This window comes from Suncus etruscus, chromosome 3, assembly GCF_024139225.1.
Source record: "Suncus etruscus isolate mSunEtr1 chromosome 3, mSunEtr1.pri.cur, whole genome shotgun sequence".
NCBI classification, from domain to species: Eukaryota; Metazoa; Chordata; class Mammalia; order Eulipotyphla; family Soricidae; genus Suncus; species Suncus etruscus.
The window spans coordinates 153,894,473-153,913,356 of NC_064850.1; the positions used below are offsets into that span (position 1 = coordinate 153,894,473).

General features: G+C 35.5%; 1 protein-coding gene and 1 non-coding gene across 2 annotated transcripts in view; both read right to left on the reverse strand.

Annotated features, from left to right (window-relative positions):
- Positions 1-18,884, reverse strand: part of KCTD1 (potassium channel tetramerization domain containing 1) — an 802,770-nt gene that overhangs the window by 64,179 nt on the left and 719,707 nt on the right. The window lies entirely within an intron of this gene.
- Positions 6,908-7,121, reverse strand: LOC126005456 (small nucleolar RNA U3). Its single transcript, XR_007494534.1, has one exon. It is a non-coding gene; the product is annotated as a small nucleolar RNA U3 (small nucleolar RNA).

Here is an 18,884-nt window from a genome sequence, read left to right on the forward strand (position 1 = left end):
TTGAAAAGTTTGAGAGAATTTATTAGTGAATCCAACTGGGCCTGGGATTTTGTTTTTGGTCAGACATTTGATTAACATTTTAATTTCATCAATGGTGATGGGGGTGTTTAGATATGCTACATCTTCTTCCTTCAACTGTGGAAGATTATATAAGAGTCCAGGAATTTATCCATTTCTTCCAGGTTCTCAATTTTAGTGGCATAGAGTTTCCCAAAGTAGTTTCTGATTACCCTTTGAATCTCTGCCATATCAGTAGTGATCTCTCTTTTTACTTTCCTAATATGAATTATGAAGTTTCTCTCTCTTTCTTTGTTAGTTTTTTCAGTGGTCTATCAATCTTGTTTATTTTTTCAAAGGACCAACTTCTGCTTTCTTTGATCTTTTGATTGTTTTTTGGGTTTCCACTTCGTTGATTTCTGCTCTCAGCTTTGTTATTTCCTTCTGTCTCCTTATTTTGGGTCCTTCTGTTGAGCACTTTCGAGTTCTATTAGCTGTGTCATTAAGCTACTCAGGTAAGCTCCTTCTTCCTTCCTGATGTGTGCTTGCAAAGCTATAAATTTTCCTCTCAGTACTCCTTTTCTGTGTCCTATAAGTTCTGATAATTTTTTTATTGACATTTATTTCCAGGAACCTTTTGATTTCCTCCTTGATTTTATTTCGGACCCACTGGTTATACAGTATGAGGCTGTTTAACTTCCAGGTGTTAAAGTTTTTCTTCTGTGTCCCTTTGTAATTCACAAATAATTTCAGAGCCTTGTGGTCAGCAAAGGTAGTCTGCAAAATTTCTATTCTCTTGATATTATGGAGGTATGTTTTATGTGCCAGCATGTAGTTTATCCTGGAGAATGTCCCATGTACATTGGAGAAGAATGTGTATCCAGGTTTCTGGGAATGGAGTATCCTATATATATCCACTAGGCCTCTTTCTTCCATTTCTCTCCTCAAGTCTAGTATATTCTTGTTGGGTTTCAGTCTGGTTGACCAGTCCAGTGTTGACAAAGCTGTGTTGAGGTCCCCCACAATTATTGTGTTGTTATTGATATTATTTTTCAGATTTGTCAACAATTGTTTTAAATATTTTGCTGGCCCCTCATTTGGTGCATATATCTTTAGGAGAGTGATTTCTTCCTGCTCTACATACCCCTTCATTAATATAAAATGTCAACTTTGTCCCTTACAACCTTCCTGAGTATAAAGTTTGCATTGTCTGATATTAGTATGGCCACTCCAGCTTTTTTGTGGGTGTTGTTTGCTTGGATAATTTTTCTCCAGCCTTTTATTTTGAGTCTATGTTTGTTCTGACTATTCAGGTGCGTTTCTTGTAGGCAGCAGAAGGTTGGATTGAGTTTTTTGATCCATTTAGCCACTCTGTGTCTCTTAACTGGTGCATCTAGTCCATTGACATTGAGAGAAAGAATTGTCCTGAGATTTAATGCCATCTTCATATCAAAATTTGGTGTGTCTTTTGGTTAGTCTTGTCTTAAATTAGGTCTTTCAGTTTTTCTCTTAAGACTGGTTTTGAGTCTGTAAAGTTTCTGAGCTGTTTTTTATCTGTGAAACCATGTATTCCTCTGTCAAACTGGAAAGTGAGTTTTGCTGGGTACAGTATTCTAGGTGAAGCATTCATTTCATTCAGTCTTGTCACAATATCCCACCACTGCTTTCTGGCCTTGAGTGTTTCTGGCGACAGGTCTGCTGTAAATCTCAAGGATGCTCCCTTGAATGTAATTTCCCTTTTTGATCTTGCTATTTTCAGAATTCTGTCTCTATCTGTGGGATTTGTCATTGTGACTAGGATGTGTCTTGGGCTATTTTTGTGGGGACTCTTTTGGTTGGTACTCTTCAAGCATGCAGGATTTGATCACATATATTCTTTAGCTCTGGAAGTTTCTCTTTAATGATGTTCTTGACCCTTGATTCTTCCTGGAAATTTTCTTCCTGGGTCTCTGGGACTCAAATGATTCTTAAGTTGTTTCTGTTGAGCATATCATAGACTTCTATTTTCATCTGTTCCCATTCTATGACTAATTTTTCCACTGTCTGTTCATTTGCTTTAAATTTTTTCCCAATCTCTCCCGCTGTATGGAATTGTTATTTATCTCATCTTCCACAGCACCAAATCTATTCTCAGCTTCTGATACCCCATCCAAGAGCTTATCCATTTTGTCATTCACTTCATTTACTGACTTTTTCAAGCCTGTTAGTTGACATGTTATTTCAGTTTGGAGTTTTGTGATTTCTGTCTTCATATTTTCTTGGTTCTTATTAGTGTTCTGTTCAACTCGATCCATGGTTTCTTTGAGTTCTTTGATCATCTTCCATATTGCTTGTCTAAAGTCCTTATCTGAGAGGTTGATTAGTTGGTTAGTCATTATCTGGTCAACAGAATTGTCATCTTCATTCTCTATGTTTGATGCTGGCCTGCGTTGTTTCCCCATTGTCACACTTGTATTGTGGGTTTTTCTATGTGTTCTGGTGGAATTCATTGGCTAAATGATGTAGGCAGCCACACTCCTCTGGCTTTGCCTCCAGGGTCGACTTGCCTCCAAGGGAGGGGTATCCTCCATGGATGAAGCCTCACACAGGATCAAATCTTAGGCCAGAGCACGCAGCAGAGAAGACTGTCTGGAGAGAAATGCTGACCTTCAGTGATCCAGCACAGTTCTTAGTGTGATTTTTTTCTTTTTGTTGCAATGGTGTTCTTTCCTTAGAAAGAGCGCACAGCTGGGTAGTGAAGCGGAGCTAAGCACTCTTCTGGAGCCTCTTTTTGACCCACTCCCAAGAGGTTCACATGACAGGACAGTAGACACACACACACAGGCAGCACTCACAATTTTTCACAGTTGGGCCCCACTGGGCAAGCATAGTTTTGCAGATTTTCCCAGCCTGACTTTACAAACAGGGAACCTGGCTTCTGCAAAGTACTGATTATAGCCGGTTTTCACATTATGGAGCAGTTCCTTGGCGTTCCCAGCCTAGAATGTGCCTCTGGGAGAGCGAGTTTTCTAGAGCCTCTTTTTGACCCACTCCCAAGAGTTTCACGCGACAGGAAAGTAGACACACACACACACACAGGCAGCACTTACAATTTTTCAGTCGGGTCCCACTGGGCAGGCATAGTTTCCCATTATGGAACTCTTAACTTGTGCATTTAGTCCACTAATGTTGAGAAATAATTATTATGGGATTTTTGTGCCATCATTTTTGTAGAAGTTTGATGTGTTTGCAGGTGCTCTCTCACTTTAAAGTAGAGCCTTCTGTACTTCTTTTAAGGTTGGTTTTGAGTCTGTAAAGTTTCTTTCTGAGCTCTTGTTTATATGAGAAGCTGTGTATCTTTCCTTTAAATCTGAATGTAAATATGGATGGGTGAAGTATTATTAGTGAGGCTTTAATTTCAATGATACTTTTCACTATATTCCACTGCTGCATTCAGGCCTGGAGGGATGTTTCTGATAAATCTGCTGTAAATATTAAGTTTGCTTCTTTGTATGTAATTTTTCTTTTTGATAATGCTGGTTTCAGTATTCTATCTCTATGGTTTTCATCACTGTGATTAGGATGTGCCTTGAGGTGCTTTTATTTGGATTTCTTTTAACTTTTCAGGTGTCCAAAAGTTTGTGAAAGCATTCTTCAGCTTTAAAAACTTCTCAGTGATGATGTCTTTGACTGTTGCTTATTCATAGTGGTTTTTTCCCTGGCCCTCTGGTACCCCGATGATTCTTATGTTGTCCTGTGGAATTTATCTCAAATATACATTGTCATCTGTTTACTCATTTTGAGGATTTTTTCCATCTTCTTTTTGTTCATGTATTTGAAGGTTCTTTCCAACTTGTATTTAATGGAGGTGTTATACAGTTCATCTTGCAACTCAGGGCTGATTCTGTCCTCAGCACCTGTTTACTCTGTTGGTGAGGCCTACTAGTGAGCTTTTCATTTTGCCTATCAAGTTTTTTTAGTCCTAATATTTCTGTTTAAAGTTTTTTCATTTCTACTATTATAGCCTCTTGAGTCTTACTGGCTGTCCATTCATGGTTTCTTTGAGTTCGTTGTTGTTGTTGTTCTTGTTTTGGTTCCTGGGCCACACCCAGTGGTGCTCAGAGCTTACTACTGACTATGTGCTCAGAAATCTCTCCTGGCTTGGGGGACCATGTGGAATGCTGGGAGACCGAACCGCAGCCTGTCCTAGGTCAGCACGTGCAAGGCAAATGCCCTACCACTTGCAACACCGCTCCAGCCCGTTGTTGTTGCTTTAAATAATATCTTTATTTAAGCACCATGATTACAAACATGTTTGTAGTTGTGTTCATTCATAAAAAGAATACCACCCATCACCAGTGCAACATTCCCACCACCAATGCCCCCCACCCTCTTCCCCACCCCTGGCTGTATTTGATACAGGCATTCTACTTCTCTCACTCATTAATATTGTCATAATAGTTGTTAGTGTAGTTATTTCTCTAACTGCACTCACCACTCCTCAAAATTTCCTCTCTGAACTCCTTATCAGGAGGCTATATATATATATATATATATATATATATATATATGTATATATATGTATATGTATATATATGTATGTGTATATGTGTGGGAGGTGGGTGGTTGGGTCTTCAGAACTGCCATCTTCATTCACTAAGTGTGTTGGGGTTCTGTGATATTTCTCACTGTGACCTTGGTAATGGAGTGATATTTTTATGTGTTGTGGTAGGGCCCCTTGACTAGAAAAAAAATGACCATAGAGTGAGGCAGAGCGACCCTTCTCTTATTTGGGAAGACTCACCTCAGTTCAGTTCAAATAGCATTTCCCACATTGTGTCACACTTTTAATAAAAGTTCATCTAGTTCTAATTTAACCTTGTTCCTAGAGCAAGGCACATTTAAAAGGAAGAAGTTGAGTTTGGTGAAACAAATACTATTTGGCTTTCAATTCCCAGTCTGTTTTAAAACAGATTTGTTAGCTTCATAGACAGTTTTTGGCAAGTAAATTTAAGGAAAAAAGAAGCATATGTTTAAGGATCCTTGAGCCAATAATATCAACTTGTGCCAAGAACCATACAAATCATTCAAAGAGATAAAAATTATTAGCTCATATATAAGAGGACTTCTCCAGATTTAGCATTTCTCTTTCATAAGCTTCTCCATGTCCCTTACCTTCTCAAACATGCCATTTGTATGTGTATGTTTTATTCATCTTTTGCTTTTTTATTCTGAGCAGGAAAGCAAGTCTAACACAATGTATTTCATTTTATCTACTAGAAGAAGACATTGGTCTTTGGGATCTCAGTCTCTGGGAAGTAAAGCACCACTTTAATTACTTGCTATCTAGGAAATAAAAGTTTTTAATTTCAAAATTGTGGAATTTATCTTTACTGATGATGGAATTTTTTAATTTTTAGTGCAGGATACTATACAGTAATATTAAAATTTAAAGTACCCTTTTTTAAAGGATAAAAAGTGTGTAAGAGCCAAGTGGAATGATACCTTGTTGTTTGAAATCTAGTCTGGCAAACAGTAATTAAAAAGAAGTAACAAGGTAAATGAACATAAAAAAGCAAAAAAAATTGCAAAACACAATGATGTTCTTTGCTCATCATGAAGCATAAACTCTCTGTTACATTAACTAGATGTCAATGAAAAAATTGAGAATAGTACAGGCTTCTCAAATACATTCCACACATTTGCAAGTTTCTCTACAGCAGGAATAACTTATTCATAAAAATACTTTTTCATTATATATTATTTCTGATCTGAATTTCATTAGGACATGAAAATTACATAAAGTGAAGTACTTATTCATATGAACATATATCTCTGAGGATGTTATTTTGAAACTATTATTTATAATGATTTTAATAGGAGAATAATCTTTTTCTTTAAAGTGTTTAAAAATACCCAATGAATCTTAGAATAATGTATTAGCTTTTACCTATTAGCATAAATAAGTTCAGCTTTCCTATTTCATTTCTAACATAATAATAGATTGCATGTTTTATATAACAGCTAAAGATTATTAAATGTATCTATGTGTGAATCCCCTTGTTTAATTACTACTTATCTAGTAGTACTTGGGATCACCTCTCAGCTGTTTAAGTTAGGTGCTGGAGAATTTTGTAGAGCAAAAACTTAACTTAGGCTCATACAGAGGTCTGTTTGATTCCAAAGCAAATAGGTTTTTGTTTTTTGGTGTTTTTTTTTTTTTCAGTTTTGGGGCCACATTCAGAGGTGCTCAGGGGTTGCTCATTTGCTCCTGATTCTGGGGAACCATATGGGATACTAAGATCAAACCTGGGTCAACCACATGCAAGACACATGCTTTACATCCTGTACTATCACTCCATCACCAAAATTAATAGTCTTAATCACTAGTAGATGCTGTCTCTTACAATAAATGAAAACTAATATATTTATTTTCAAATTTTATGAATATCTGTTTCTAGTTAAAATTTCATCATATAAAAATGGGTAAAAAAATTACAAGTCAAATTTATCAATTTTATTACTTGTCAAGATTTGAATGAACGTTGACTCCAAGAGGAACTGTGGTTAACATGAATTTCTGGTATTTTCTGAAGATCACAATTTTCTGTCTCTGTCCAACATACTTTGGAATGGGATCTTAGAAATAACTAAACTATTTTCCCTATACTTGCTTTTTACCCCCATATAATCTCATTTACATGTCTCTAGTCCTTAGTGGTTTATTTTGAAAATTTACTCTCTAGAACCTAGATTCTAAAAAAAAAGAAATTCAGTTGCTAAGTAATATTATCAATTTAATCAGAAAACCAGATCTATTGACTTGACTTTATGGATTAATTATTACTTAGATAAATATGTAGCATAGAAATATTCTTTTGCACCCTGCCTGACATTTTCCTTTGACCAAACTTTTTTTTTTTTAATCCTAACCACTCAGACTGCATCCTCTCCCTCTACCCCTTCCAAAGGAAGGGAAGAACGATCATCAATGGCAAAAGGCAGTCACAGAAGCAACACTTAGAGCAGGCTTCACACTCAGGAGAGAAGGCTCTGGTTCCTCCTCATGGCTTCAGGTGCTCTACATGATCAGAGAAACTTCTCTAGTCACATATTATAGAAATGATCCCTGAAAGTATAGTCTTCAAACTTTTTTTTTAATTTTTATTGTGGTCAAAGTGAATTACAATTATTTCACAAAAATATTTAAGGCATATAGTGACAATGAATGAAGGGCATTCCCACCACTAGTGTTGTCTTCCCTCCACCCCTGTTCTCAGTATGCATCCCATTATCTCCCTCCTTTACCCTCCCATAATGCTAGTATTACTGTTTCCCACTTGTACAGCTTGTTGTAAATTGGGTATTGATTCTATTGCCATTGACTATGGGTTTGGTGTGAAAGTCTAATCATTTTTTATTTCCACTAAATGTTCATTCAACTGTCTGATCTTGGTACCATCCAATTTTCCCCCTCAAAGTGTGAGGCTGAACAAGATGATTCCAGTAATGTGATTTTGTTGGAGATACACAAAAAGATAAAAATAAAATAAAACTAAAATAAAATAAAAAACCAGTAAAAAAAAAAAACCCAAACCAGCAACTACTTAAAAAGGTTTGTGTTTCTTCTTCTTCTTCTTCTTCTTCTTCTTCTTCTTCTTCTTCTTCTTCTTCTTCTTCTTCTTCTTCTTCTTCTTCTTCTTCTTCTTCTTTTCTTCTTCTTCTTCTTCTTCTTTCTTCTTCTTCTTCTTCTTTTCTTCTTCTTCTTCTTTCTTCTTCTTCTTCTTCTTCTTTTCTTCTTCTTCTTCTTCTTCTTTTCTTCTTCTTCTTCTTCTTCTTCTTCTTCTTCTTCTTCTTCTTCTTCTTCTTCTTCTTCTTCTTCTTCTTCTTCTTCTTTTCTTCTTGAAAAGGCACAGTAAATATTGGGGAAATTAGAACAAGAATTCCCTTGACCTAAGAGATACAGGATTTCTCCGCCCTTGAAGTATACTGCCATGGGAACAAATATACACTCCACACATGCTCATTTACACACCGCAAGTTCTTTTTATGGCACCAGGGAACTTTCCGGTCAGTTGTGGATGATGACATCACGCCTCTGTAGCTAGACATCTTGTTATTTTGCGTAAGACATAGGATTAAGACTAAGGAGAGAGCTTTCTGTTTTGTTTTGTTTTGTTTTTACGGTTCTAGGAGTTCTGTTCCAACCTTGGTGTTGTAATCAGTCTTCTGTAAATAGTGGTCTTGGTTTTTGCTCGGATTCTAGAACAGAGCCTAGAATAGAATCTTTCAGTATGGCTCCAGAAGTTCTGCTCAGTTGCAGCTGTCAAAGTCAGACCTCTGGAATTAAAGATCTTGGTTTTTGCACAAATCCTAGGTCGAAGCCTCAGCTGAGATCTTTCTCAATGGTCCCACGATAGATTCTACCCAGTCCATGTTTGTCAAGGTCAGTCTTCTGTAGTTAGCAATTTTGGTTTTTGCATAGAGCAAAGGATGTCTCCTGATTGCATCAGACCGAGATGGGGCAACCCTCTCTGAGATCAAGTTGTTGCCGTTTCTTCATGTCAGGGTGTCATATCAATACTGTTGCAAATTGGTGCCAGAGCGGTATTAGGAATTTCCCAGGGAGGAATTTGGTTCAGCACCAACAGCAACAGTGACCAAACTTTTATATTATTGCTACTATTATTACTGTTGCTGCTACTATTGTAATTATTATTATTATTGTAATTGTCATTATTATTGTTCATGTGTATTAAATAGTGCTTTTACTTTCCACCATTTAGTCAAACTTGTATATTTTCTTCATATTTCCCCTACCATAATCTCTTCCTTGTTAATCTTAATAGAGATATCAAAGGCTCTAATTTCATCATAAATTATTTTATAGCCTTTCTGGGATATTTTTAAGTTTTAGGCCCCTACAAAAGCATCTGCTGTAAACATATTTATTTTTCTGGTTTTTAACCATTTTATTGGAAATAAGAATAAAGGTATAAGAAATCATGCCAATCAACTGTAATTTAAAGTCTTATTAACATTTTACTTCGAAAATAATTTTCTTCCAAAGATTTAATCAGCTCATATATGAAAATAGTGTTAGAAGTAAGTGCTAGAACTAAATCTTTTAAGTAAGTAGTAGTGTTCAAAACTTTCTTAGCTCTAATATATAAATCATAATATACTTTTGAAAGTAACATTTCTAAAACTATCCCATCTAAACCTTGGTAAACACTCTAGGAAATCGGGGGTGTGTAGTCAAGCAACAATTTCAAAATCATATGGTCAGGCAATAAAGTGAGTATGAAAAATGCAGGCAGAAGTTCCAAAGAACCTCTCTGGAGGGGATTTCTTAATACATTATCATTACAAAAGTGTTTCTGGATCCCAAATACACAATTTTGTGAATAATATTAAATACATAATTTTGAATAATATTATAGGTTTGCAGCTGGAAATGAAGTGTGATATATTGTTAATGTTTCTTGCAAATGTTAGAGTAGATAACAATCAAGATTCTATTGTCTCTCATATAGCACAATCCCAAAAATGCTCAATAGCCTTCTAAACTAGAGATTTTACGGCTCCATAGATCATTAAAATTTTTATTACATCTAAATAATAAAAGCTATTATTAGGGTCAATTTATAACTATAGAATTTGCAATTTGGGGATTTTTTTATGCATGTGCTTTGTATTATCTGAAATCTATGCTTTCATTTTAGTGAGGAATAGAAAGATAATTCACTTTTGTGTCATTTACTTAGACACAAAGACAGACCTGACAACATTTAAATACTATGCCAGAAAACCAAGCTTATCAAGTTTCCAATTAACATTTTCAATCCAAACTCACCTACATTTTTCTCAGATTTAAGAACTGGGCTATACTGAAGGGCTGTGTTTATAGAGTGATTCTGAAATTGTCTCCTGTCATTCAGTATTTTGTGATATCTCTGGGCAATTTCTGATGTTGCTTCAGCAACAACAGCATACTTAATGCTTGTCACAGACAGAAGCATCTAAAATAGTGAGGGAGGAGCCCTGATTTATAATGTGCTACAAATTGCTCTCAGTGCTAGAATACAAATTCAAATATGATAGTTGATACCAATCTGCAATGTATTTTGGAGTAATCCCAATTGCTTATGAAAATCTCTTGATGGTTTAGGGATACATTTTGTCTACCAAACAGTTCCTCTGACTGCATTGAAAATTCAGATAAAAAATTTTTAAATGCAGAAGGGATTTCATGGTACATTAGATACTTCTAAACCCCAAGTGTTTAAAATAAACTCATCTTTACTTCAAGCACCAAGATCCTGTAAGACTCCAACTCCACAGATAAGGTGGCACTAAGAAAAATTTCCAGTAAATGTGACTGGGAATGAGTACAACTTTAAATGATTTGTGTATACTGGTATTTTCCTAAATAAAACAAATGTAGTGCATATATCATCATTTCTTTTTGCCATGTCTTTATTGTACAAGAATTTCTAGTATGTGCAGATATAAATCAGTTGGCAACTACTCTTACAATAAACAGTGCAGAACCAAGTGAGCAATGTGCCTACTGAACTAGCCAAATTATAACTATCCTGATTAGTCACTAAGGTTACAATGCATCTATAATTTAAGACTAAATTCGTCAAAACAAATCTCAAGTTCAAGTCCCCATGTTTCTATCTTGAAGAACAAAGGCATATAGGCACAGCCACCTAGACTAATCAGTATCCATTCACAAGCAATGAGGAGGAACATTCCCAATGGGATTGCTGCTAGTTTTTGTTATAAGAACAAGATGATGAGCAAATAAACACTGAGGGTCAGGAAACAGAGGCAAACTTTTTGTAACAAGAAACACAGTCCTCATTCTTGCAAAGTCCCAGAATAATTCCTCAGCTAGATAAAGAACAATCCAGAATTACTCACTGTTCTTCATCATGATATAGTTAGAGAGGTTAAAAAACATTTTCCATGGTCTAAGTTAAAATCTTATATTTTCTTTGTTCTTGACCATTCATAACAAAATTCAAACTGGCTGCCTCAAAAAAATATCCAGAAATTTTACTTTCTCACAATTCTATTAACTAGAAACCTTAGATCAATGATTCAGAAATGCTATTTCTTCTGATGTCTTTTTCCTTGGCTTGTATCTTCCTGTATTTTCCTTCACATCTCCTTTCTTCCATGTGTGTCTGAATTCTCATTTATATTTTTCATACATACAAGTCAGATTGAATCAGGTCTTGACCAAACTGACCTCATCCTAATAGAAAGAGAATAGAAGAGAGAGAGACAGAGAGGCAGAGAGAGACAGAGAGAAAGAGAGAGTGTGTGTGTACTATGTAAGACAGATGTCTGAGCAGTACTCAGGGACTATTCATGGCTCTATGATCAAAATTTATCTCAAGAGGTGCCTGAGATATCATGTAGGGCTACAGAAATTTGAACAAGCATGAGCCACATGCTGGGAACAATTTGAAGTCTGTAATATATCTCTGATCTCCCCAATTGCCTCTTTTAAGACCTTATCCAAATGTTGTCACTCTATAATGAGTTGGAATTTTACATATAAATGGTGATGGGCAGAGACTGGCACATATCAAAAAGAACAAGAACAACCAGTGCTGGTGTGGATGTGAAAATAAAGGGACCCTATTTCACTAATGGTCAGAATGCCAATTCATTCAACCATTTTGGAAAACAATATGGATATTCCTCAAAAAAAACTGGAAATTGAGCTCCCATATAATCCAGCTAGGGTTATATCCTAGGAACACAAAATCACATTACAAAAAATGCTCTCTGTTTTCCTATGTTCACTGCAGCACTATTTATAATAGCCAGAATCTGGAAACAACCTAAGTGCCCTAGAAGAGATGAGTAACTTAAGAAGCTATGGTACATCTATGCAATAGAGCACTATGCAGCTGTTAAGAAAGATGAAGTCATGAAATTTGCTTATACATGGGTGAACATAAAGAGTATTATGATGAGTGAAATTATTCAAAGGGAGAGGGATAGACATAGAATAATTTTACTCATTTATGAGATATAAGAAAAATAAAATTATAACATAATAATATTCAGAGACAGTAGAAAAGAGGAACATGATGGTAGGAAGTTTGCTACAAATAGTGAGGTAGTTCAGTTTGGACAAAAAAAAGATCATTATGACAATAATAATTGAAGCTGGTCACTTGAGACAATAATAGGGTACTGGATGCTTATTTAATAATATACATAGTATTCCTTCATTAACAAAAGTACAAACCACAGTGTCTAAAAAAGAGAGACAAAGAGAGACAGAGAGAGACAAAGAAGCAAAATGCCTGTCCCACAGACAGGCAGGGGAACGTTAGGAGGGAAACCAGGGACATTGGTGGTGAGAAAAGTTCATGAGTAAAGGGGAACATATGTTGTAAGATTGATAGTATTGTGTGCATATATTCTATATATCCATAATATCCATCTTGTATTGGGACCTTGATACTGCCCTACAAAGCTCATTTCTAATATCTTACTGCCTCAGTCCCAACCCTTACTTCCCCCCATCCTCCCATGTAGGTGGGGCTAATGGCATGAAGCTCACCACATAGAGTGATAAGTGTAGTCAGAGAAATAACTACACTGAAAACTATCATAACAATGTGAATGAATGAGGGAAAAAGAAAGCCTGTTTCGAGTACAGGTGTGGGTGGGGTAGGGAGTAGGTAGATCTGGGAAACTGGTGGTGGGAATCCTGCACTGGTGAAGGGGGGTGTTCTTTACGTGACTGTAATCATACAACTACAATAATATTTGTAATCATGGTGTTTAAATAAAGATAATTTAAAAAAAGAATAATAATGTTAAAAAAATAACTCAATAAAATGTCTACTCTAAGTACAAAAAAAAGAAAGAAAGAAAGAAAGGACAGAACTAAATACCCAAGCCAGAGTCAATAACAATAAAATCATGAGGCCCAAATTTGAACAATCAAACTTAAAAATGAGCCTATGATGCTGGCAGACTGAGGCAGAGGATGGTAGCATGGGAAGGGGATGGTGGCATGAGATGGACTCTGGAAACATTGGTGGAGGGAGGTTGGGGTTGGCCCTGAAACATTGTAAGTCTGAAACCCAACTATGAAGAACTTTGTAGATCATGATTGTTTAAATAAAAACAAAATCATGTTTGGAAAAAAAAAGAATGAAACTCAATTTTGAACAAATTGGTTAAGTTTAAATTTAAAAAAACAATGGTAACAAGGAGAGACTTCAGTCTAAACAGACATACCTAGACACTGTTTCATTTCAACTAAATTTTCTATTTCCTTATGCTTTTTCTCATATCTGCCAAAAACATGTTGGTAGTTAGTGGATATCCCCTGTTTGATATGGTGTCAGGAAGCAGTACTTAATGTGACGTTAAGGAAATAGACAATTTGACACTTGTTCTCATAATAAATTTCAAGTGCTAATTAGAGTTTTAAGTCTCCTGAAATTATATAAACTGGTCCATATTATAGCTATAACTTGGTCATTAGCAATTAAAGCAATATGAGCAGATCTGAGGTTTGACACTTCTTGGAAGAAGCAAAGGAGCCATTACATAGTACCACTATGTTCTCCTTTTGTTTGATCATGAGTTATAGAGTTTTCAAAAACTTGACATGAAACATAGGAGACTGAGTTTTTATTACATTAGTTCAAAGGGACTTCTGACTTTGCAACAATAGTATGGCTTAGTTTAAGGCAGATCTCCTGCTTTTTTATTCCTGCCCCTATGTTCCCTGTCAATCTGTGTTAGACCACTCAGAAGTTCTTATATCACAAGCATATATCATCTTCACAGTCTAAGGAAGGTGCTAAGTTATCCTACCCAAATAGAAATCTTATTTATTTTTCTCCTCTCAGTTGGTAATTAGGCAAAAATAATTGATCAAACTTACACCTGAGAAGTTAGGTATGAAGAATAGTCTACTTCTCAGCTGGATATAAAACAGAGATAAGGGAACCCCTGATTAAAAGAGATTACTCCAAATGAAAGTTTCTCTAATGATGAGATTTTTTAAAAGTTGATTGGGGAAAAAGATGGACACTACAGAACTTCTGACAGTCCCTGATGTACTTACTAGATGACCTCCTAGCTACTATTAGAAGAAACTTCAAAGCAAAAATCACAGTGACTATCCTGAAGCCATAGATTGAATTATATATGTGTTTAATTACTTAGCATGCACAGGCAGCATTCAAGGTTCTTCCCATGCATTATTCCATGTAATCTCTTCCATAGTAGATATGAGTTATTATCCCTGTACTACAGTTAGTAACTTTATCTCTAATCACATGCTTATGTCAATCAAATGTTCAGAGCTACTGAACTTTAAACAGTAACACAAAACGGTGAATTAGTCTTAGAATCTAAGGCAAAACAAAGTATCCCCATATTTTTAAGATCTCTTCCTTTCAGACTTTATAGTTTACATTGTAATTTATTGCATTTATGATAAGGGATAGAGTATGTGGAAACATGTGTGTCACAGTAGAAGGCTAAGAAAAGTTCAAAATCTAAGTTGATTTATTCTTTCTGTCCAACTACTTAAAGTTCATATCTAAAAAAACAATACAACACAAGAAAAACAAAATAACTAGAAAGATGTATCAAGGGTTTCAAAGCAAATCAAACACCCTGTGAACAAAAGAGAAAGGGAGATAATGAGAGAGAGAGAGAGAGAGAGAGAGAGAGAGAGAGAGAGAGAGAGAGAAACCCAGGATTATGATAGAAGGAAGTGAGGATGTTCAATGAGGCTGCTGAAAGTTAATTCTAGTCACATATTTGCTTTTATACAATGAAGAGACCTAAAGGATTCCAGACTTCAGATGTGGATATCAAGAGTGTAATATAATAGTTGAAGTCTAGGGGCCGGCGAGGTGGCGCTAGAGGTAAGGTGTCTGCCTTGCAAGTGCTAGCCAAGGAAGGACCGCGGTCCGATCCCCCAGTGTCCCATATGGTCCCTCCAAGCCAGGGGCAATTTCTGAGCGCTTAGCCAGGAGTAACCCCTGAGCATCAAATCGGTGTGGGCCAAAAAAAAAAAAAATAGTTGAAGTCTAAAACTAGAAAGTGAATCTTTACTGTATCTGGAAAAAAAGTTTTAAATATTGTTGAATGAATTCTGCAACTTTTAATGTTAGAAAATTAGGAGTACAATGAAGTGGGAAGCTTTCTTTTGGCTCTGTCAATGATCAGCGATATACCCAGACTTTTAGAAATACTGGGAAATTATAAAAAGCTTATTATTGAACAAGGTGACAAATGCAGAGCCCTCCTAGGTTTAAAGTACATTGTATGACTAATTCAATCAGAAACAACTTTATCTGTGGGGGGAAAAATCTAACTGTGTTATGAACAACTTGTAACCACAATATTTAAATTTAAAAATATAAAAAATTAATATATGTATTCAGAGACTAGGTAGGGTGTTTGCCTTGCACACAATTGACCCAGGTTTTATACTGGCATCCCATATAGTGCCCTGAGTACTGCCAGAAATGACTCCTGATTATAAAGCCAGGAGAAACCCCTGAGCACTGCCAGGTGTGGACCAAAAACATAAATATACATGTATATATATATACAAACAAATAAGTATATATAATTTTATATATTTATATATTTTATACATAATATATTTGCTTATAAATATACTTTATAATTATAATTTATATAGTATAAATATACAAATTCCTATGTGTTATAAATATATATTTATTGTAAATATTTATATATTTATATAAATCATGTTCATATTATATAAATATATTTTGTATTTATATAAATACATTTTATATAACAAATGTATATATATACATACACATATATTCATGCCCAGATGAGATGAAAATCCCAAAAGTTGCCAAAAATTACAAATGACTTACCAAATAATGGTAATAAAGCCAGCAACAAAATTGTTATTAACAACAAAACAAACAGAAAGGCCAAATTAAAATATTTAAATGAGGCTTATAGGATGATCATCATCTAATATGAATGGAATCCTTGAGAGAAGAGGAAATGTGCACACTGACCCATACCAAGGAAGGCAATGAAGACAAGAAGAGGTGAACACTTAATAACCAAGGGGAAAAAAGATTCACAATAAGCCATACCCATTAATACCTCTATCTCTACCATCACACCCCCAGAATTATGCTGATCTTTTTTTTTTTTTTTGCTTACACCATTACCTCTCTTTAGCACTTACATATGACAACTATAAAAAATAATTAAAAAAAAACTATTCAAAAAAAACCTAGTTCTGGCAATATATTAGCCTGAAGTGGAATTTAAGTCCAAATGAATTCAGAGCAGTAGAGCAAAAATCAACCATGAAACAAGTCCAACCTTCTAAGACATAAAATCATTCTTCCTTGAATCATGTCTAGTCAAACTTTATTTCCTATTCCTTCAAACATAAATCACTCTGGCCAAAGGCCTTCATACTATCAAAAGCCAAAATTGTCTAGCCTTCATCATATTCCATTTTTATAGCATTTTACAGTTGATATCTTAATTCTGGAAACTCTTCCCACCGTAAAACCATACTTCCTCCTTGCTTGTTGTTTTGCCTTTTCAAAGCCTGGCACACCAGCAGTGTCAAATGACTTACAGTCTTCACTTCTCCTCTATATACCCACAGCACAGAATGCTGGAATATCCTCCAAAATGTGACAGAGGTTAGGGAACTGGGAAATTGGATGGGAGGGTATTAAAAAATTTCAATGGGTTCAATCAGTAGTATCCCATGTGGTCCCCCAAGCCTGCCAGGAGTAATTCCTGAGTGCAGTGCCAGAGACTAAGCCATGAGCATTGCTATATGTGGCAAAAAAAAAAAAAAAGTGTAATTTGTGACACATATTAAAAATAGAGTTAACCAGGGAATGCATATGAGAGAAATAAGTGATAGACTAATCATTAACAGACATCACAAAGCTTTGTTCTGACCCTTTTCTTAGATCCTCCAACTCTTTAGCTTCTCAGGCAGTAGTCTTGGGAACTGTCATGAGTTCTGTTCCATTATTCCATCTGACATGCAATTTATCTGAAAATCCAGTGGGTCAAACTCCTAAAATATGCTTCAAATCCTTTTAGTTCCACCATTACATCCATAGTACAAAAAAGTGAGCTGGAGATCCAGAAAGGAAGCAAATGAAAACACCCAGGAGGTGAGAAATATGGCAGTGATTTGTGCTATAAATATAATGGTGGATCTAAGAGGATTAAAAACATTTTAGTTCTACATGAAGACAGCATAAACAAAAGTTGGGGCTAAAGATATGGTAGAGGTGGTAAAGCTCTAGACTTCCATCTTACTGACCTTGGTTGGAATTCCCAGCACTACCTAACTACCTATAGCACAAAGCCAAAATAGCCCCTAGGCACAAAGTTTAGGAATAGTCCGTGAGCACAACTGTCATCTAAACCACTTTCCCTCCAAAACAACAGCAACAAAAAGAATACAGCTGCTATCTAATGCGTGAAAGCATGCTAATGCTTTTTATTCTCTCCTCCATTGCAGAAGTCAATCACTACTCAAGCAAGAGAATTGGCAGTGAGAGAATGAATTCAGGGTCTCACTGATCTTAGCTACATCATCTCTGATATCATTTTTCTGCTGATATCAGCAGCTCCACTATCACTGGGGAAAGTGGGCTTGAGGGAAATAAGTTTTATTTATCTGATCTGTTGAGGCCTTTCCTATAGCTCCAAAAATATAAATAATGAGAGACAGAAGAGATAGTTCGCTGGGCAGAGTGCATGCTTTATACACAACTGACCCAGATTTAATCTTTAACGCTCTATGTTCCCTTAGGCATCACCAGGAATTATTTTTGAGCACAGAACCAGAAGTAAGCTTCAGCACTGCCATGTATAGCCCAAAACTAAATGGAAAAAAAAAAAAAAAAGGAAAAAGAGGAAGGAATGTAAACAACAACGAAACACTTGTTAGTTCTCCTAAGACTGTTTTTACCTTCATAGAAAATCACTCCCTGAGCAATATCAACTTTAAGAAAAACTATTGAACATTTTGAACATTTAATTTAGAAAGCAAAGCAATTTTTACCTGCAGGAGAAATTTTCCTATAAAGAGAAATGACTGCATTTGGAGAAACTATACTGCATTCTGTACTCACATAGTATAAAATAAACCTCATCTTAGATATTCCAAACATTTCCCATATTCTTCTTCAGTCTCAAAGTGGAAAACCAGGTTTTGCCAGCCTTTCTTTCTCTTCCACAGTCACTTCATCATAAAATCCTCTCGAATAATTTCTTCTCAACATATTGCCCACAATAGGATTCCCCTCTAATCTGTCTCCAGACTAGTAGTGTCACCCTAAAGTTATCCTATGCACCACTATGTAACACAGGTGGTTCTAAGCCATCTCCAATCTTATCACACTTTTCCTCAAAACATAACAATCTTACCAATGCCTCAAAATGCCCACTCCAGTATTCAAAGCATATATATATTCACAATCAAGTACCGTATCTCCCATAGCTACTCCACAACTGGCTCTACTATTCTACTCTCACAGTGTGCCACACCAAATGGTCATTTCTATACATTCCTCCCATTTTTACCTCTGAAATTTTTTTATGAAAATTTCCCCACTATTCCTGTCCATAGTCCCACCTAAGGGAATTCAATTCAGCCTTCCAGATCCAGCTAAAATGCAATATACTCAATTTTCTAAAGCAAGATTTATTCTCTTTAGGACATTTCTATTATTTCTGATTATGCTTGTCACTGTAAGTTCGATATTTTCCTAAGATACATAAAAAATACTGTATATAATACTGCTGATATCAATATATGACATATATGCTCAGCAATATTCAGCTGAATCCACAAAAACACA